Genomic DNA, 16,643 nt, shown 5'->3' on the forward strand with positions numbered 1-16,643 from the left:
GGATGAGAGACTGAGGCTGAAAGGCTAAGTTCACTTAGCAAGTTTTAAGGGTCTGAAGTGGACCCTCCTTTCATGTCCCCACTAAGCCAACTCTCTGCCTGAATTTGGATGGTAGCAGAGATCCCACCACTCAATAAAACAGTCTATCTGGTGATTGGTAGTTCTGATTTTTAGGAAGTTCTTCCTCATCCTGAGCTGACAGCTCTCTCCTTGTGCAAAATGACAGTGTCTCTGAGTTGAAAGGGACATCAGGTAAAGATCCTAGTGCCTGAGCACCCAGCAGTTACTGTTTGCCTGAGATGTCATGCTGGAGGCAGCATTTAATTCAGATGAGAAGTGACACCCACGTCCTGATACCTCAGCTGCCTGCAAAGGGCCAGTGACAACTTCCATTACACAGAAGGGTGAGCCAGGTGTCCTAGAAAAACTCCAGCTTCTCAAATCCCATCTACCTAATTAGATTCTCTCTGCAGAGTTAGCTGGTTCCCTTCCTCTGTGTCAAGTCCTAAATTCTGCTTTAAAAAGTGCTACTTCTGTGCTGCAATGCTGTAAAGAAAGCTGCAGTTAGGGATCAGAGGAACAGCAGGAGCTGAGTGACAGGAAGGATGAAGGGAAGGGGATTTGGGAAAGGAAAAAAAAAAATGAATATTGAAATACACCCACTTCTATATTTAACAGAAAATATTTGGTCTTAAGGCATTAATTTGTGGGACATGTTCAATCTCATTAAGTTCACAGTTTTGAGATTTGGAAGAAAAAAATTCTCTGAATCCCATCTTGGGTTTTGTAGGATGCTCAGATGTTTGACTTTAGAAAAGCTTTAAATGAAACTGTTATTATTAACTCAAGTTACCTTTGCCTTCTTTCTCTTCCTGGTCCTAGAATTGTGTGGCAGGAGTTGGAAAGGGATGTCCCTTACGTACTCTGGGCGTGCATTAGAGAAAAACCACAGAGCTGCTGATAAGAAGTGATGGCAGCAAAGGGGCTGTGAGACAGTCGAGGGAAAGGTCGGGTTTATTTCAGTCTTTTTCACTGATGATACAGCACTGGCATCAAAATTATCATTTTGTGTGTTCATATGTACATGAATTGGAGCAACCACAAATCAAGAACAATTCAGGAAAAGGATAACATTTTTGTTGAGTTCGAAGTAGAGGTGATGCTCCCATGTTAAACATTATGTTTTATATGAAGAGAAATGGAACACACTAATGGCACTATATTTTTCATCCAGAAATCAAGGCATCTGATGTGACAATGAGACATTATTTTTGAAATTGAGAAAAAAACTCAGAAAACATGGGCCTTATATGAATAACTTCTGTACGCAAAAGTTCATGATATGGCCCTTGGTAAACACAAAGAGCTCCTATATTTTCTATCAATCACTGCAAGTGAACAAATGTCTTCCTAAGCCATGTGCAGGGCCCTGAGGAGGGGGAGGGCGGGACTTAGACATAAATCAAATAGGAACTTGCAGTATGTTAGAAGAGAAATGATGTTTTGCAGGTTACCACGGGACACGGTCTACAGTGAAAATTGCATTGTGAACCACCATAGAGAAAACGGACTGGAGTGTTAAGGGGTAGCTGATGTAAACCTATAGAATCAATTTAACGTAATTAATTTAAGGGACGAAAAACAACAGTGCCCTGAGAGATGTGTGAGTTAGATGGGTGTATGAGGCATTTCTATGCACTTGGGTGGCAGGGGATTCAGCCTGGTGTTTGAGGATGGGCTAGGATATCAGAGGAACCCAGTGTTAACACGGTAGGGGAGCCTCACTGGAGAGGGCCTTAATTGTCCGGTTGAGGAGTCAAGCCTCGATATACCATAGGAGGTGCTGCAGGAGGCATTGGGGGCTTTTGAGCAAGAAGGTATAGGAAATGCCTTGTGTTAGGAAAGTCAGCAAATGGCACTTACAGACAGCAGTTCCTGGTTCCTTGTTCTGCTTCTGCCAGGTGAGGTTTAAGGGCCTCTTGGAAGAGGTGGCATTGAGATGATATTATGCTAGTGAGAAGAGAAGGTAAAGATGATACTGAGGGGAACAGAGATAAGTTGGGCAAGAAATACCTCGTTACCATCTGTTTCCATAATCTTTCAGGCAGGCCCGTTTTATCCTCCAACATTCATGCTAGGGCTACAAGAAATGGAAACTGCTCCTTCAACAAAAGCAAGTCTGCAGATTCTCATGCCCTCAGCCTACTCAGGAGCCTTTGCTCCAGTTTCATGCAAGAGCCCCTTACACTCACACTTTTCCTGAAGTTCTTTACATGGGGGATGAAAGAATGTTTTAAAATACAAACAACACCTATCACTGAATTCTGATGTACGTTCAAATTAAAGCGTCCCTTTAATCCCACATACAGGGGTTGCTAAACACTGTGGTCCTGCATTGGGCCACTGTCCCTTTCAAAGACAGAGGAAGTAGAAGTGATGGAAAAAGAGGCACCTAGCATAAGAAATAAACAGGTAGGAAAGAGTTATTGAAGAGGGAAGTAAAAGAAAATGATATGAAGTCAGAGGGCTGCTGACCTCCATCCAGACTAGGACCAATCCTATATTTCTATTTTTGGAAAACAAAGCTCTTCGAACTTTAAAGAAGCGAGAATAGGCCACAATACAGGGTCTTCTCTTTTCCATTATATCAGTATAAAATGTCAAGTTTATCTTCTTGCATTTATGCATAGCAATTCTTCAATGAGGAGATACCACATACTCATGTGGTAATAACGAATTATCTCTTTTTTTGATGCAGCATCATCATAGTCCATTATCATTTATTTTTATTCATGGACAAAAATTAAGCATTCATCCATTCTTGGAATTGAAGCATTTTTTCACTTTAGAAACGTAGTGTTTAAAGGAAATATACTTTTTGTTATGGTTAATAGGAAACGAAAAATACGTGGAAGGAGCACAACGTGAGACTAGAATGTGTGTGTTAACATCTTCACTCCATCTCCTACCTTGTGTATCATTTACAAAAGTCCTGTTGACGTTTCTGAATCTTGGAATCTTTACACATAAAGCGGCAGCATCAGTCTTACATGACTCACACCACTGTGGCATAGAATAAAGAAAGAATTCATGGAAAACTCTTTCATGGTCACCTAGTAAATTCTCAAGAAGGTTAGATACTTTTAACCTGAGTACACATTAACTAGGCTCTTTAAAATGCATAAAATAAAAAAGATGGCAAAATGCCTATAATCTCACATTTTAAATGAAAACATATCACGATCGAGTTTGAAAAATTTCTTGGAGTGGTGAACGCACAATGCAATATACAGATGATGTATTATAGAATTGAAACTTACATAATCTTATTAACCAATGCCACCCCAATAAATTTAATATTTTGGGTAAAGTTTGGAAAATCCAAATAATATAGAAAAATAAAAGTATTGAATCAAAGTGCCCTTCCAACATTCTAAGTCCCCTTGTCGAAAATCACCGAGATAAGAGTGTCGTGTAATTATTTCAAGACAATTCTTTGTGCATGCATCGATGTATACTTGTTGATGTTCATAATTGTTCATATTTACACAACAGATAACAGTGTACATGTCTAATGATTTTTGTTTACTTCACTTAATAATACATGTTAAAGAACTTTCCATAACAGCATATATGTATATGCATATATATGCATATATATATATATATATATATATATATATATATATCCTTTACATGTATTTTAATGATTTTTAAAATAGTCTATTATAATATTTCAGATTTTAAAATATATTGCTTGTTTTTTGTTGTTTGTTATATCATAAACAAAACTGTGGTGAGCATTCTAGTTCCAATAACTTGGCCCACTTTTCCAGGTACAAATCAAGAGTTTGGAATTGCTGAATTCACACCCTCAGCTTTTTTATATTCCTCTGAAGAGAAGCAATAATTTACATTTTTCCAGTGCTGGTATTAGTAAATTAAAAATTTTTGTCATTTAAATAGATGAAAAAGTTTATCTCATTTTTACTTTTATTTAAATATCTTTAATTAGGAGTATGTTTCAGCATATTTTCATTTATTGCTTCATTTTTTGTGTTTATGTAGTTGTGAAACATTTGAGAAAACTTCTCATGTATTAATTGTACCAGATTTTTGTAGTATTTTTATAGTCTTAATAAAATATATGTTGCAGATATTTATTCTCTGGTTTCTCATTTGTATTTTAATTTTGTCTGTGATGTTTTAACATATGAAGCTCAAAGTTTTTATGTGCTCACTTTCACTATTATTTTAATTTATATCTTATGAATTCTGAATCCTACATAGACTACTTTGTGTACTTCAAGAAAATATATAAATTCAATCATGCTTGACTTTAACACTTTTGTAGTCTATTTTTGAGGTTAAAATGTGACCAAACTCCAACTTATTTTGGTATAAGAAACAGGATACAAATCCAATTTTAAAATGGACTACTAAAACAATCATAAAATTCTGGAGATCTTTTAGGGAATAAAATTAATAAATAATGATAAGTCTAATGGACATACAATGGTTTTCTATTTATTTAGATCTGTGGTCATACGTGTGAATGTGCACGTGTGTATATTTACTTCAGCAAAATTTGAAAGTTTTCTTCATATAAATCCTTTCTGTTAAGTGTATACAAAAGCATGGTTTATAGACTTGACTGATAAATCCATAATTTGTTTATTTTCTCTACCTGATTATTGCTCCCACATAGGAATTTTTTTAAAGCAAATCCTTTTTACTTTTAGAATTTATGTGTTTAATCATATGTTTTTTTCTCTGATGACACATTAATATGGTAAATTATATTGATTTGCAGCTTCACTAGAATAGAATTGCAGGTCATAGAAACCAATATAATGATTTTAAGAAGAAGGTACTCAAAACCAGGAATCCAGGTCTAAGTTGGCCTTCCAGATCCTTCCAGAACAATTGTGCAGAACTGACCTTCCAAAGTAGCTGCTACCTTAGCCGTACCAGGAAGCAGGAGAATCAGAAAACCTCTGAGCCTGTGTCTGGCTTCCAGATTTCACTCTGGAAGCTCTCAAGGAGGTTGCGAACAAACACTCCACTCCTGATGACATGAGGAAATCACCATTTAAGCTGAGATCTGAATAAGTTACCACCATCTTCACAGCTGTCGGTCTTGTCAGCTCACATCAAAATTGTTAATCATGTCTGTCTCTTGCCCATAGGGAATGTGTAATATATAGAAGTTTGACTGTTCAGCCTCTCCGATGCAGACTTGCTCAGTCTGAGGAAGCTGGCACACATCTGGAATGGGCCAACCTACCATATTTGCTATGCTATTCTAACAGTGAACCACACTCGCACACTTACCATTTGGATCATGCTGTGTTGTATTTCTAAAATACACTGAGCTATATTTTCTTATACATAATTTTTAAGGTTTTAACTTAATATTTATTCATAAGTAAAGTGGGTCTATACATTTCCACTATTGTTGCTCTCTTTGTAAATTTTTACATATTGTGGTTAAAATAATGTGAAAGTATCATCTAATGGGGGGACTTAAAGACTCCCCTCCTCTTAGGTTGATGTCAATTTCTCTTTATCAGTCACTTACTTTTGCTGCTATGCTATTGTAGGCACTTGTCTATCCTTTTCTATTTAACCTTTTTGAGTCACATTGGTTTAGATATGGTTCTTGCATGTAATACATATTGTGCGTTGCTTTTTAATGCAGTCTGAGCCTTCAATGCTTTCAGTAGATTAAAATTTATATCACTTTTCTATTGAACTAACAGAATTGGTCTCTCCAGTGTCTTCTTATATAACTTTCTTCTTAATGTTTCTGTCTTTTTTGCTCTGTGCCTATGTACCTTTTTAGGATATACAGGGTATGTGTGTTTGTGTGTGGTTTTCTAGTATTTTAGAAGCGCTATTGTCTCCTGATGATTCCTCAGTGAAGTTTACTTTTTATACTACTCTTAATTGTCTAAGTCATCTTGTACAGCATACAAAGTGCAGGTAAAAAAATAAGAACTTTACCTCTCCCATCACCTCTGCTATTTCTTCCAGTGTTTTGTATTTATTATTGTTGTTACTATTAGCATATTCTTATTATTACCTCTTCTACTAATGTACTCTGTAACTTTGTTTTTTCTTTTCTAGGTGTATCTAAATTAGGTAGATGCTATTAGCTGGCTATTTTTTAAAATACAAGGAAATTGAAATTTGCACATTCTTTCTCATACTTCCTTCATCATCCATGTCCAGGTTTTGGTTTTATCACCTTTACCTTTATGTTATTAGAGTTCCTGATGTTTACCTTCTGAAAGCATATTCTCAAAAGACAATTAGACTTTGTTCTATATTTAAATGAATTCAATGCTCACCATCAATCCTGCTTCCGTGCTTTCACCTTTCATATCCGGTTTTGTTGTCAAGTTCCTTTCTCAAGAGTATCTCATGTAACTTTCCAATAAAATAAATGGCCAAAAGACATACCTGAACAATACACAAAAGAAATTCAAATGTTCACCAAACATGAAAAAAATGCTTCATATCACTAATAATCAAAGGACTATCAAATAACACATTGTAATAACATTTTATTTTATTTTCTATTGTGACAGTCTGCTGGCTGCTTACCTCAATATCTAGTCTCTTCCTCTGTACCAGTAAAATCTTGCTTTTTAGTTGAGCATACTGCCATCAAGAAAAAAAAATGCAATTCCCAATCTCACTTACAACTGAATATATTCATGTGGTGTTCTGGCTGACGAGATGTAATTGGAAGTTTAATATGGAATTCCTGGGAGTTCTTCTAAAAGAAAGTCAAATCATTTAGAAGGGGCTCTTTTCTTCCCCTCTGTTTTCCCTCCTTCCAATTTGCAATGCTGAGGTGTTGTCCAGAACTCTCTAGTAGTCTTTTTTTGTACTATAATTTACTTTGAAATAGAAAAGTCATGTGCTAAAATTATAAATATGAACATTAGGAGCTGGGGACCCTTAACATATAGTGTACTATCTATTTCCAAATTTCTTACACTTGAGAGATAAATAAAATTGTGTATCATTCTCACCAATATTATTTGGGTATTTCTGTTATATGCAAGTGAATGTATTTTAATTGACAGATCTATTATGTTGAAAAAGATTTTGTAAATGTGTTGGCAAGAGAAAAGATGGAATCCAATTCTATGACTTCCAGTCTCTTGATTATCTTCATGAGAAAAGACAGTTATTCATAATCAAAGGGTTACATTCCAAACACAGGGCAGGTGCCCACACAGAAAGTCATGGGGCAATCCCCACATTGCACTCTGGAGCAAGAAGTCAAGATTCAATGCTTCCCTGTCCCCTGTCACTCCACACCCTTTCTCTTTCTCTTCTGTGTGTGATTTTAACTTCCTTGATTTCCTTCTTGTCTGCTAGCACCTATTTATACACTCAAGATTATTTCCCACCAACTTCATTAGGACAAACATCAAATAAAAATCATCTTCCACACATTAAGTACAAACTACAAGATATAATTGTAATATCTTTCTAGGAATATGAAGGAAGTAAAAAAATGACATTTGATATATATTCCCAAATTACTACCTAGGAACTATATGTATATATTTAATGTAATATAATTTACCTTGAAATAGAAAATAGACGTGTGTGTATTATATATATGTGTGTGTGTGTATTATATATGTGTGTTATATATATGTATATCTATAATTACATTCAATTTGATACTATATAACTGTGTACATTTCTTTAGTTTCATCAATATATGTTTATTTTTAAAATATTTACCAATGTGACAAACACATACATGTATGACATACACTTAAATAAATAATTTTGTTATAATTTATGGTTAGTATCTTGTGATTCTTCTCTTCATGTCTTTAAAACAATTTTTGATTCTTGTGTTTATTTCTCTTTTTAATTTATTTGTAATAGCACTTTTGATTGAAAAAATATTGACCTGGGTCATAATTGATAATGCACAATCATTTCTCATGTCTTATTTTAGAGGTGTTTTTAAGTTATTTGTAATAAAACTCTAATGTCTCCCCAATATCATTCAGTTGAAGCAATCCCTGATTGTATACAGGACGGCTATCTTTTGGGGAAGGATTCCCTACTGTACTCTAGGCATCTTGGAGTAACACCATGGGCTTGAAGGATGCAGTAGACAATTTGGGGGACTAAAGTCAACAATTCTGATCCTTCTACACGTGAGAGTCAAAGATAAAGTTGTACAAATTTAGTGTTCATGTGTGCATGTGTGTGACTGCGTATTGTGAAAGGGAAGATCAAGTCCTAGTTTCTCTTTTTCAAGGTTCTCACTCATTTCTTGACTTTGCTTTAAGATGATGTGTATTTAAATAAAAGTTTTAAATCAATGAATAAACTAAGTCAATAAGTAGGTAAAAGTGTGTGTGTGTGTGTGTGTGTGTGTGTGTGTGTGTGTGTGTTTCTCACTGATAAATTTTAAGGAATTGTGATCCTTTCCCTTCCTAGCTACTTGCCTTCTTCCATGATAGAAAAATTTAGTTCTGCATTAAAAGAAATATATATATTGAAACTTGTGCCTCACAAGTTTCAATAAAATATTTTGGATCCCAGAAAGATTGAATCAAAGAGCTCAGTTTTCTGAGAAAGGTATTTGGATGACTAAAGGCATTCTGTTGTTCTGCTTATCACTTACTGTGAGTTCGTAGGACATATTAATAAACAGTAGTCTGGCTGTACTTCCTGGTTCTAAAATGCAAGCAAAAATACAATGCCCTTATTAGATAAAAATTAAATTACTGTACTGAGTATAAACTTTACCACTGGGTAATTTTAAATGTCAAAATTCATCAATACAGCATGTATAGCATAATTGCGGGGGGGGGGGGAAGACATTTGCAGCTTTTCAGGAGGACAAAATTGCATAACATCATGAGAGACTCAGAATGGGACATACAGAAGAAAAGTGCTGGCTAGGATGAGCTGAGGTCCACAATGTGATAAACCCCAAATACTCAATAGTGCATCTCATGGGCCAAAGAATTACAAATACAAATAGGGAGGCAATGGCAAGAAGGGTGAGCAAGGAAAAGTATACTACTTCAGGGGTGGAGTTTATTGAACTAAGTGACAGTCTTTGTGATGTCACTGAAAAAGCATAGACTTTGCAGTCAGACATGAGCAGATTACAAACCTGGCTCCACTACTCTGACCACAAATGGTTACTTATCCTCTAGGACCCTCAATTTTCTTATTTATGAAATCGTAAAAATGAAGCCAATCTAATAGGATTATTCAAAAATCAAAGGAGACACTTGTGTGAAGGACTGTGTCGGACATCTCTTCCTACCTTATCCTGCTTCCCTACATTCACTCTAGCCATGTTGTAATAACCCACACTACTGAACTGTAAACTGATAGCACCTTGCTTCAGCTCTACACATATCTCTCAATTTCTACCTCAGTGTCCCCTGACATATCCTGGGGCCTCTGGAGAGAACTTCCACACTCTCATGCACAGCCTAGAAGTGCTGTGGGAAATTCTTAACCTATAGGACATGGGAGTTAGTGGACAAATCCTGTCTTATGTCCCCTGAGGTGGAAAATTTGGAGGTCTATTCCTTATGGTTTCTCATAAGGTCATGGAATTTCCAGCCTGAGAATCTACCCAAAGTCATGGAATTTCCAGCCTGAGAATCTCCTTTCCTGTTTCAGTCTCCCAGTCTCTTACTTTTGTTCCCTATTATCACATCACAAACTCTAGTATACGCCCAAGCCTATGTCTAGAGGAACTTAGGTTAAGAAAAGCCCTTAGCTAAGCACGTACTAAATGACTTGGAACATTAATACCCTAACTTTGCATCCATCCATTCTTAACAGCCATCCCCATGGACCACCTAGGCTAATATATTCTGCTTTAGAATTATGGTCCATAAAATCCTGGATGGGAACCACTAACTATGCTCCCTAGCTTTAACACCTTGAGAACTAAGTTGCCCATTAAAAGCCATTTTGTTCTATATTTATCAAAAGCCAGCACCAGGCTTTAGAAGCCAGAAGGTAAGTTTACCATTCATGTATTAATTCATTCACAGTCAATAAGCCATTAAATTCTTGCTGAGTATCCCTACCATGGGGGAATGCCAGGAGGACACACAAATGCAACGTCTCTTCTAACCTCAGGAAAGGAGATACATGAACATTACAACACTGTAGAATACTAGAAAAGTCAACATGGCATTTATGCTATGATAGCTGATAATTTTTTAAGAGTCTTATTATAACTCAGAACATCAGAAACGTTACCAAAATTAGCTTTCCCTGTAAGGTGTGGCCAATCTCCCCCAAGGAGTCCTCCCACCTTACCGTGTACGTATCATCCTTCCTGGTCCCCTATTAATACAATTCCCCTCTGTACTGTAATGATAGGCTCGTCTGGTTGATTCTCCAAGAAGCCTATGACCAATTCAAAGGCAAGTATCATGATTTATTAATGGCTACAGCCCAACATCCAGGCAAGTGCCTGGAAACTGTTAGCCATCAAAACATCATGTTTACTTGTCATCAGGTTCTTCATAGAAGCTCTTTGAGGATATTCCACTTAAGTGTGCATCCTCCATTTACCTTCTTAATGGTTCACATAACATACTCATATAAGATCATCTTTCAAAAATGTATGCCTACTCATAATTATTTTCCTGCTTTAAATTTTTCAATGGTCCCCATGATTTTCATGATAAAATTTAAATCCCTTAATATGGTTTATGATATTTTTTCTGATAATTGCCTTTGAATGCCTTAACAGACTCAACTCCTTCCATTTCTCCCCAAATCCTCTTTCTGCATCAAATATAGAACTGGTTTATAAAATTACTATAGGAGTGACTACTGTTATCTTATCTGAAACAGGAGTGTATGCGGTCACTCATATAGGATGATAATAAAACAGAATGAAGGAATATCAGATTATATTGGGCAGACCCTTCAAAAGAGACTCTGATATTATGGTTTAAGCCAATAAGCAGAGAAAGACACAATAGGATCTAGAATAAGGGAGCAGGATTTACAAATCTGGGCAACTATGGTCCAGGACAAAGTGGCAACAGGGAGATGAAGAAACATCTGGATGCAATGGACATTATAGAAGAAGGATTCATAGAACACGGAGATAGTTTGAGTTGGGAATGGCTGGTTGGGAGATAAAAGATGCCAAATGCCAAATTAGTCCAAAATAATTTGAAGGACATGAGTAATACTACTTCACAACATTCAGCAAGTTTTTGTGAGTGCCTACCACGTGTCCTGGCAATTCTAAAAGTCTGGGAAGTGGAGATGAGGAGATATAGCCCTTATTGAGAACTTTCGACTTCTCTAAGATACACTTAGCTGTTTATGTGCTAGATGTTTTCTATGCATTGACTCATTTCAATGTACTAAACATGTTGTGAGTTGGGTAGTGTTTGTTTTATCTTAACTTGTGTGCTTCGTTTCAAGGAGTTCCGTTTGAAATGTCAGAGCAATTCTCTTCAGGCAGTGAAGATGAGGGATGTAATCAAAGCAGCAGATGCCTGGAAATGATTCCAAAGTGGCGGTTTTGCCCACCCACTACCTTTCACCCCAAATGTTCTACACCCGAGTCGCTGTCTTTCAGGTCTTGTCGCAGTGCCACCACCTGCACACAGCTTCCCCTCACCTCTGACACCAAAGGAACAGAGTCTCCTTCTTCTGAAGCCTCACAATGCCCAGTTGGTGTTTCTTGTGTCCTGTAAGGTTATCCAATTGTGGCTACTTATACGTTTAAAATATCTACCTGATAGTTAGTAAATTCCTTGAAAGAGCTCTGTATCCCCCCTCAGAACCTGATTTCACATCTTGCATAAAGAAAGTGTTCAGATATATGAGATGAAATGAATAGAATTTAACTTTTCCACATCAAACTATTGAGGATGTGGCAACATGTTTACCAATTTTATTTATTTCACTAAAATTTGATAATAAAGATAATATCATCTTTCCAAGAAGTACACTTTTCAGTGACAAAAGATTATACTGCATAAAGTTTAACAATTAGCAGCTGTTTTTAGTTTACAATGTTAACTGGATTATTGATGGTGACAGTAACTGAAACAGCATCAAATCCCGTAAGTTTAGTTATATCACACTTGTTACAGCCAGTGTGAATGCAGTAACACATTTTTTTAGAGGGTAAAATTATTTTTTCACCCAGCAGCACATCATGAGTTTGGAAATCTGGATGGTATTATGTTCTTCTTTCTCAAGAGGTGTGTTTTGAACATATTTCACAGAATCTACTAGAATGTTAAAATCTTTTAAGAGATGAACATTTGTTTAGCAGTGGAGATCCAATCGATTTCACTGCTTTCCCTCTTCTTAGGGGACCAAAAATTATTGAGATAGCAAGAAAAAACATTGTTCTACCTAAAACCTATTCTTGACCTACAGTGCAATATTTTGTTTGAACCATTTTGGGACTATTTTTGTAAGCCAGCCATCCAGCTGAACGTACCCTTTGGTTGAATTTCATAGCATACTACAAAAAAAACTTCCTTCTTTTAAATTTCACAGTATAAATTACTACAAAGAATCTACATACAAAGTGCTAAGGAAGATCAATCCCGTCATATTAAAAATTTTGGTTGTCAAGAAAGCCTGCCCCAGACCCTGCAGCAGACACAGAAATCAGTGCCATGTCTGCTGCCGCCAATCCTTGTCACAATATGGTGGGAACATAACAAATGCCCATTGACCACAGTAGCATGGTCACAGTCAAAGAACCCACATTCCTGGGACACAAACACAGGTCTCTTTCTTCTTCCTCTTCCATATATTTTTATACTTCTTCATTTCTCAAATTCTCTTTTTCTTTTTTTTCCCCCTCTGTCTTCCAATTCTCAACCAAATATATCTCAGCCTTCTACTCTAAGTCTGTCCCCAAGTATAAATTCCATTCTTAAGATTCCATCCATAAATCTTTTCATTAAAGCTTTCTTGTAGCTTGAGAGCAACGAGAACTGAAATATATCCAGTCAGTAAGTCAATTAGATGATCAGTTTAGCACGTGGAAAAAATGGTTTTGGTCAAAATGGATCATTTAAAGGTTTCACTTGGATTGTTGTAATACCATGGGAGAAACAAACAAATTTGAACGTCCCTATTATCTGAAGGAATCGTGAGATCTGTGCATAGGGCTGACTGAAGGAGCCATGATTTCATAGATGCCCCAGATTTCACACTCAGTCTTATAAGGGGCCTGGCGTCTACACTACTAGATTCTGCTTGCACAGATGCTGTGACTTTATAAGACAATGACTTAAAAGCAAGCAGGTTATTTGTGACAAATAACCTCTTAACCCCGAAACATAGTAGTAGGAGAAGGTTTGGGGAGATTCTGTAACATTTTGTAAGAACAAAAGTATTTACAAGAATAATTCGAGTCTCTGAAATGTGCCAAGTGTTGTGATACGTGTTTTGCATAGATTACCCCTAATTTTCATAAAACCCCAGCAAAGTGGTACTGTTTTACCCAGTTCTCAGAGTAGGACACTGAACATTATAGAAGTTAAGTGGTTTGCCCAAATTCGCATGTTTAAAAAGTTGGATTCTGACACCAAAGTCTATGCTTTTTCCTTTGCGCCTTGCTGGAAGGAAAAGGGAGATATACATGCAGCCTCCAGTGCAAATACTGGGCTCCCAGTGTCAGAGCCCTGACTGGTATGGGGAACGTCTGCCTTTGAGGAATGAGAGCAGGTGACATGGATGGTAACAGTAGACACACTATGTGATAGCATTTTAAGGGACCCTAGATCATGACTCATATCTATTCATTCTTATTTTGTCAGGACCAAGTATAGTGTCTGATATAGAGCAGATACTCAGTATATAAATTAATCTAATTTAAACAAGGGCCCAAATTGGTTGCAACACTAGGAATAAATTTCATGTATGTTTAATCCCATCTTGGCGTCTGCTTCTTGGAGGACCCGAACTAGCACAAAGAACATGCCTGATACCTAGTGTATGTCTCACCTCTTTGTCTTCTCGGATAATTGTCACCCACCCTTTCTTAGGACATCATTATGGGGACTCACACTGCAGTGAAGGAGGGTTATTTCATTATTTCACACACCTAAGTGTCCCAACATTACTCTCCACATTAAGTCCAAATTGCCTCCTCTCTATCACTTACGTTCACTGGTTATAAAATTTTCTTCCCTTTTTCACATGTGTTTGTCTAATTGGACATCCTGTTGAGTCACTACCAAGTGCCCTGCCCTGGGCTGGCAAGATATATACATATATATTTGCCTTGTGAAGTCTGATTGATACATCTGTGTTCTAGGTAAAAACAAAACAAGATTACAAAGCTTTTGAAGCTCAGAAAGTTTAGATATTTGATCAAAGAACATATAGCACATCAGTGGCAGAATCCAATTTCAAATCCAGATCTGTATCTCTCTCTCTGACTATGTTTAGCCTTGCATCTAGATTCAGTTCTGAATCCTGATACTAAAGCTTCAAGTACCCAAAGAGCCAGGGTTCACAGAGAGTGTGTGCTTATTGTCTGTTGCAGAGATGTTGTAGCCTCCCAGAGGAGACAAATCAGGATGTATTGGAATGGTAATATCAGATATTAAAATAATTTGAAATCCACCTATTGCTACGAGCCACACTCATAAGCCAGGAGAAGTCCTTTCCTTGGGGTATTTACAGTCTAGCAGTGAAGGTAGGCATGCAAATAAAGGACAAGATGCTAATACTTATAAAAATAACATTATGTAATAATAGCAGTTAACATATGTGAAGTACTTACTGTATCCTAGGCACTCTTAAAGGAGCCGTACATGCATTATCTTATTTCGTTTATGCACAACAACTTTATGAGGCACAGACTATATTTACCTCCACTTTACTAATAAATAAACTGAAGTACGGAGTGGTATCGTCAGTTGCCCAAAATCGCACAGCTAGTAAGTAGAAGGGCTGACATCCACTCTTGGATAATTTGACTCCACAGGCTGCCGAGGATGCAGAGATCGTGGAGATGTTTTCAGAACCAATGGGAGGGACACCTAATCCAGATTGGCAGTGACACAAATAGAAGGCAGATGGTCAGGGAAGCACTAACATGCTCACCTATTATTTCTTTACAAATTAAAAAGATCATGATTTTTTATAACACTAAAAATCTCCCTTGTAATGAATAACTTGGTTTGGTTGACTTTTCTTGTTTTAATGATGGGTCAGAAGCTTTCCATTCTAGTTAATGGATGCAGATTCAGCCGAGCCAGGGATTTCTGGAGGATAATGATGAGGTAGGTGCTGGACTCAGTTTGCCAGAGGCAGTGCCTGGAGGTTTTAACTGCCAGTCTATCATTTAATAACCAGGACAGCAGAGGCATTTCAGTTATTTTTAACCTGCCATCTTGACTCATTTTAAACCTTTTTCATCAGGGGAAGTTTCCCTAAGTGTTATAGCATCCTAAAAATGCAAGCGGAAAGGCAGGATTTGCGGGGTGGGGTTGGGGCATCAGTGGACAAAATGTTCCCAGGAGAGAAGTAAACTCTGATCCACATGAGGGCAACAAATAATTAGAACTTGCAGATTTCAAAGAGGAGAAAGTTAAGTGCCAGCAAGAGCTTCTTAGCTTTCTCATGATTTCTGCAGGTTTAATGAGAGGCCGAAAAGAGAAGGACTTTACAAATGCTTGCAGGTGGATGTGAAGACTGACAGTAAGGGCTGGTATCCTGGAGTTTTTCCAGATTGATCCTTTTACATCTTCTACTTTGCTTGGATAGGGGGAGGTGGGGCTAAGCGTTCCTGGTTTTTAGAGCTTTTTCCTCCAATCAGTCTGAATAACAGGCAAAGCTCTGTCCTACATATAGAATACAAAGAACAGTCTCTTCCACCAGGGGGATATACTCTAGAAAGGGACCCATTTAAAACAATCACAGGCAAAGCCCTCCTTCAGTGATTCATTCATTTGTTCACTCACTCACTCATTCAAACATTTAATAACTGTCGACATTGTGCAAGGCATTGGAACATAAGGATCAATGAACCACAAATCCTGTCTTCAGGAAGCTCGCAATCAGATGGGGAAAAATAATACATAAGCAGATAATTACAAGGCAGGGCGGAAGCTAGAAAGCCCAGGGCCTAGTAGAACACAGAGAAGAGGTAATGAAACCAGGTTTGGCATGTCAGGTTGCTTCTCAGAGGAAGGGAGCTTTAATTTATAGTTCAAATTGGAGACAGTTTGTGGAACAAAGGGAGAAACGATCCCAGAAAGAGAAAGCGGTGTGCAGAAAGCAGTTTCAATGAACTTCCAGGAGCTTGGGAGAAGGAGAGGATGGAAGACAGGACATGGATTTTTTTCCCTACAAAGATTCATACCAATGAGAAGTTAACCTAAATGAATTGCCTCCGTATCATTCTCTTCATCTTTGGTGGCTTCCATGGACCTAGTCAGGTGCGATTTCCCATGGAAATGATCTTTTACTCACTTTCCCTAAAGCACGCATTGCTCAAGGACTTATTTTAGGCTTTTCCACATTGTGTGTGTGTGTGTGTGTGTGTGTGTGTGTGTGTGTGTGTGTGAGCGAGAGCGAGAGCGAGCGAGAGAGAGAGAGAGAGAGAGAGAGAGAGA

This window comes from Rhinolophus sinicus, chromosome 5, assembly GCF_057876585.1.
Source record: "Rhinolophus sinicus isolate RSI-liver-muscle chromosome 5, RSI-T2T, whole genome shotgun sequence".
NCBI classification, from domain to species: domain Eukaryota; kingdom Metazoa; phylum Chordata; class Mammalia; order Chiroptera; family Rhinolophidae; genus Rhinolophus; species Rhinolophus sinicus.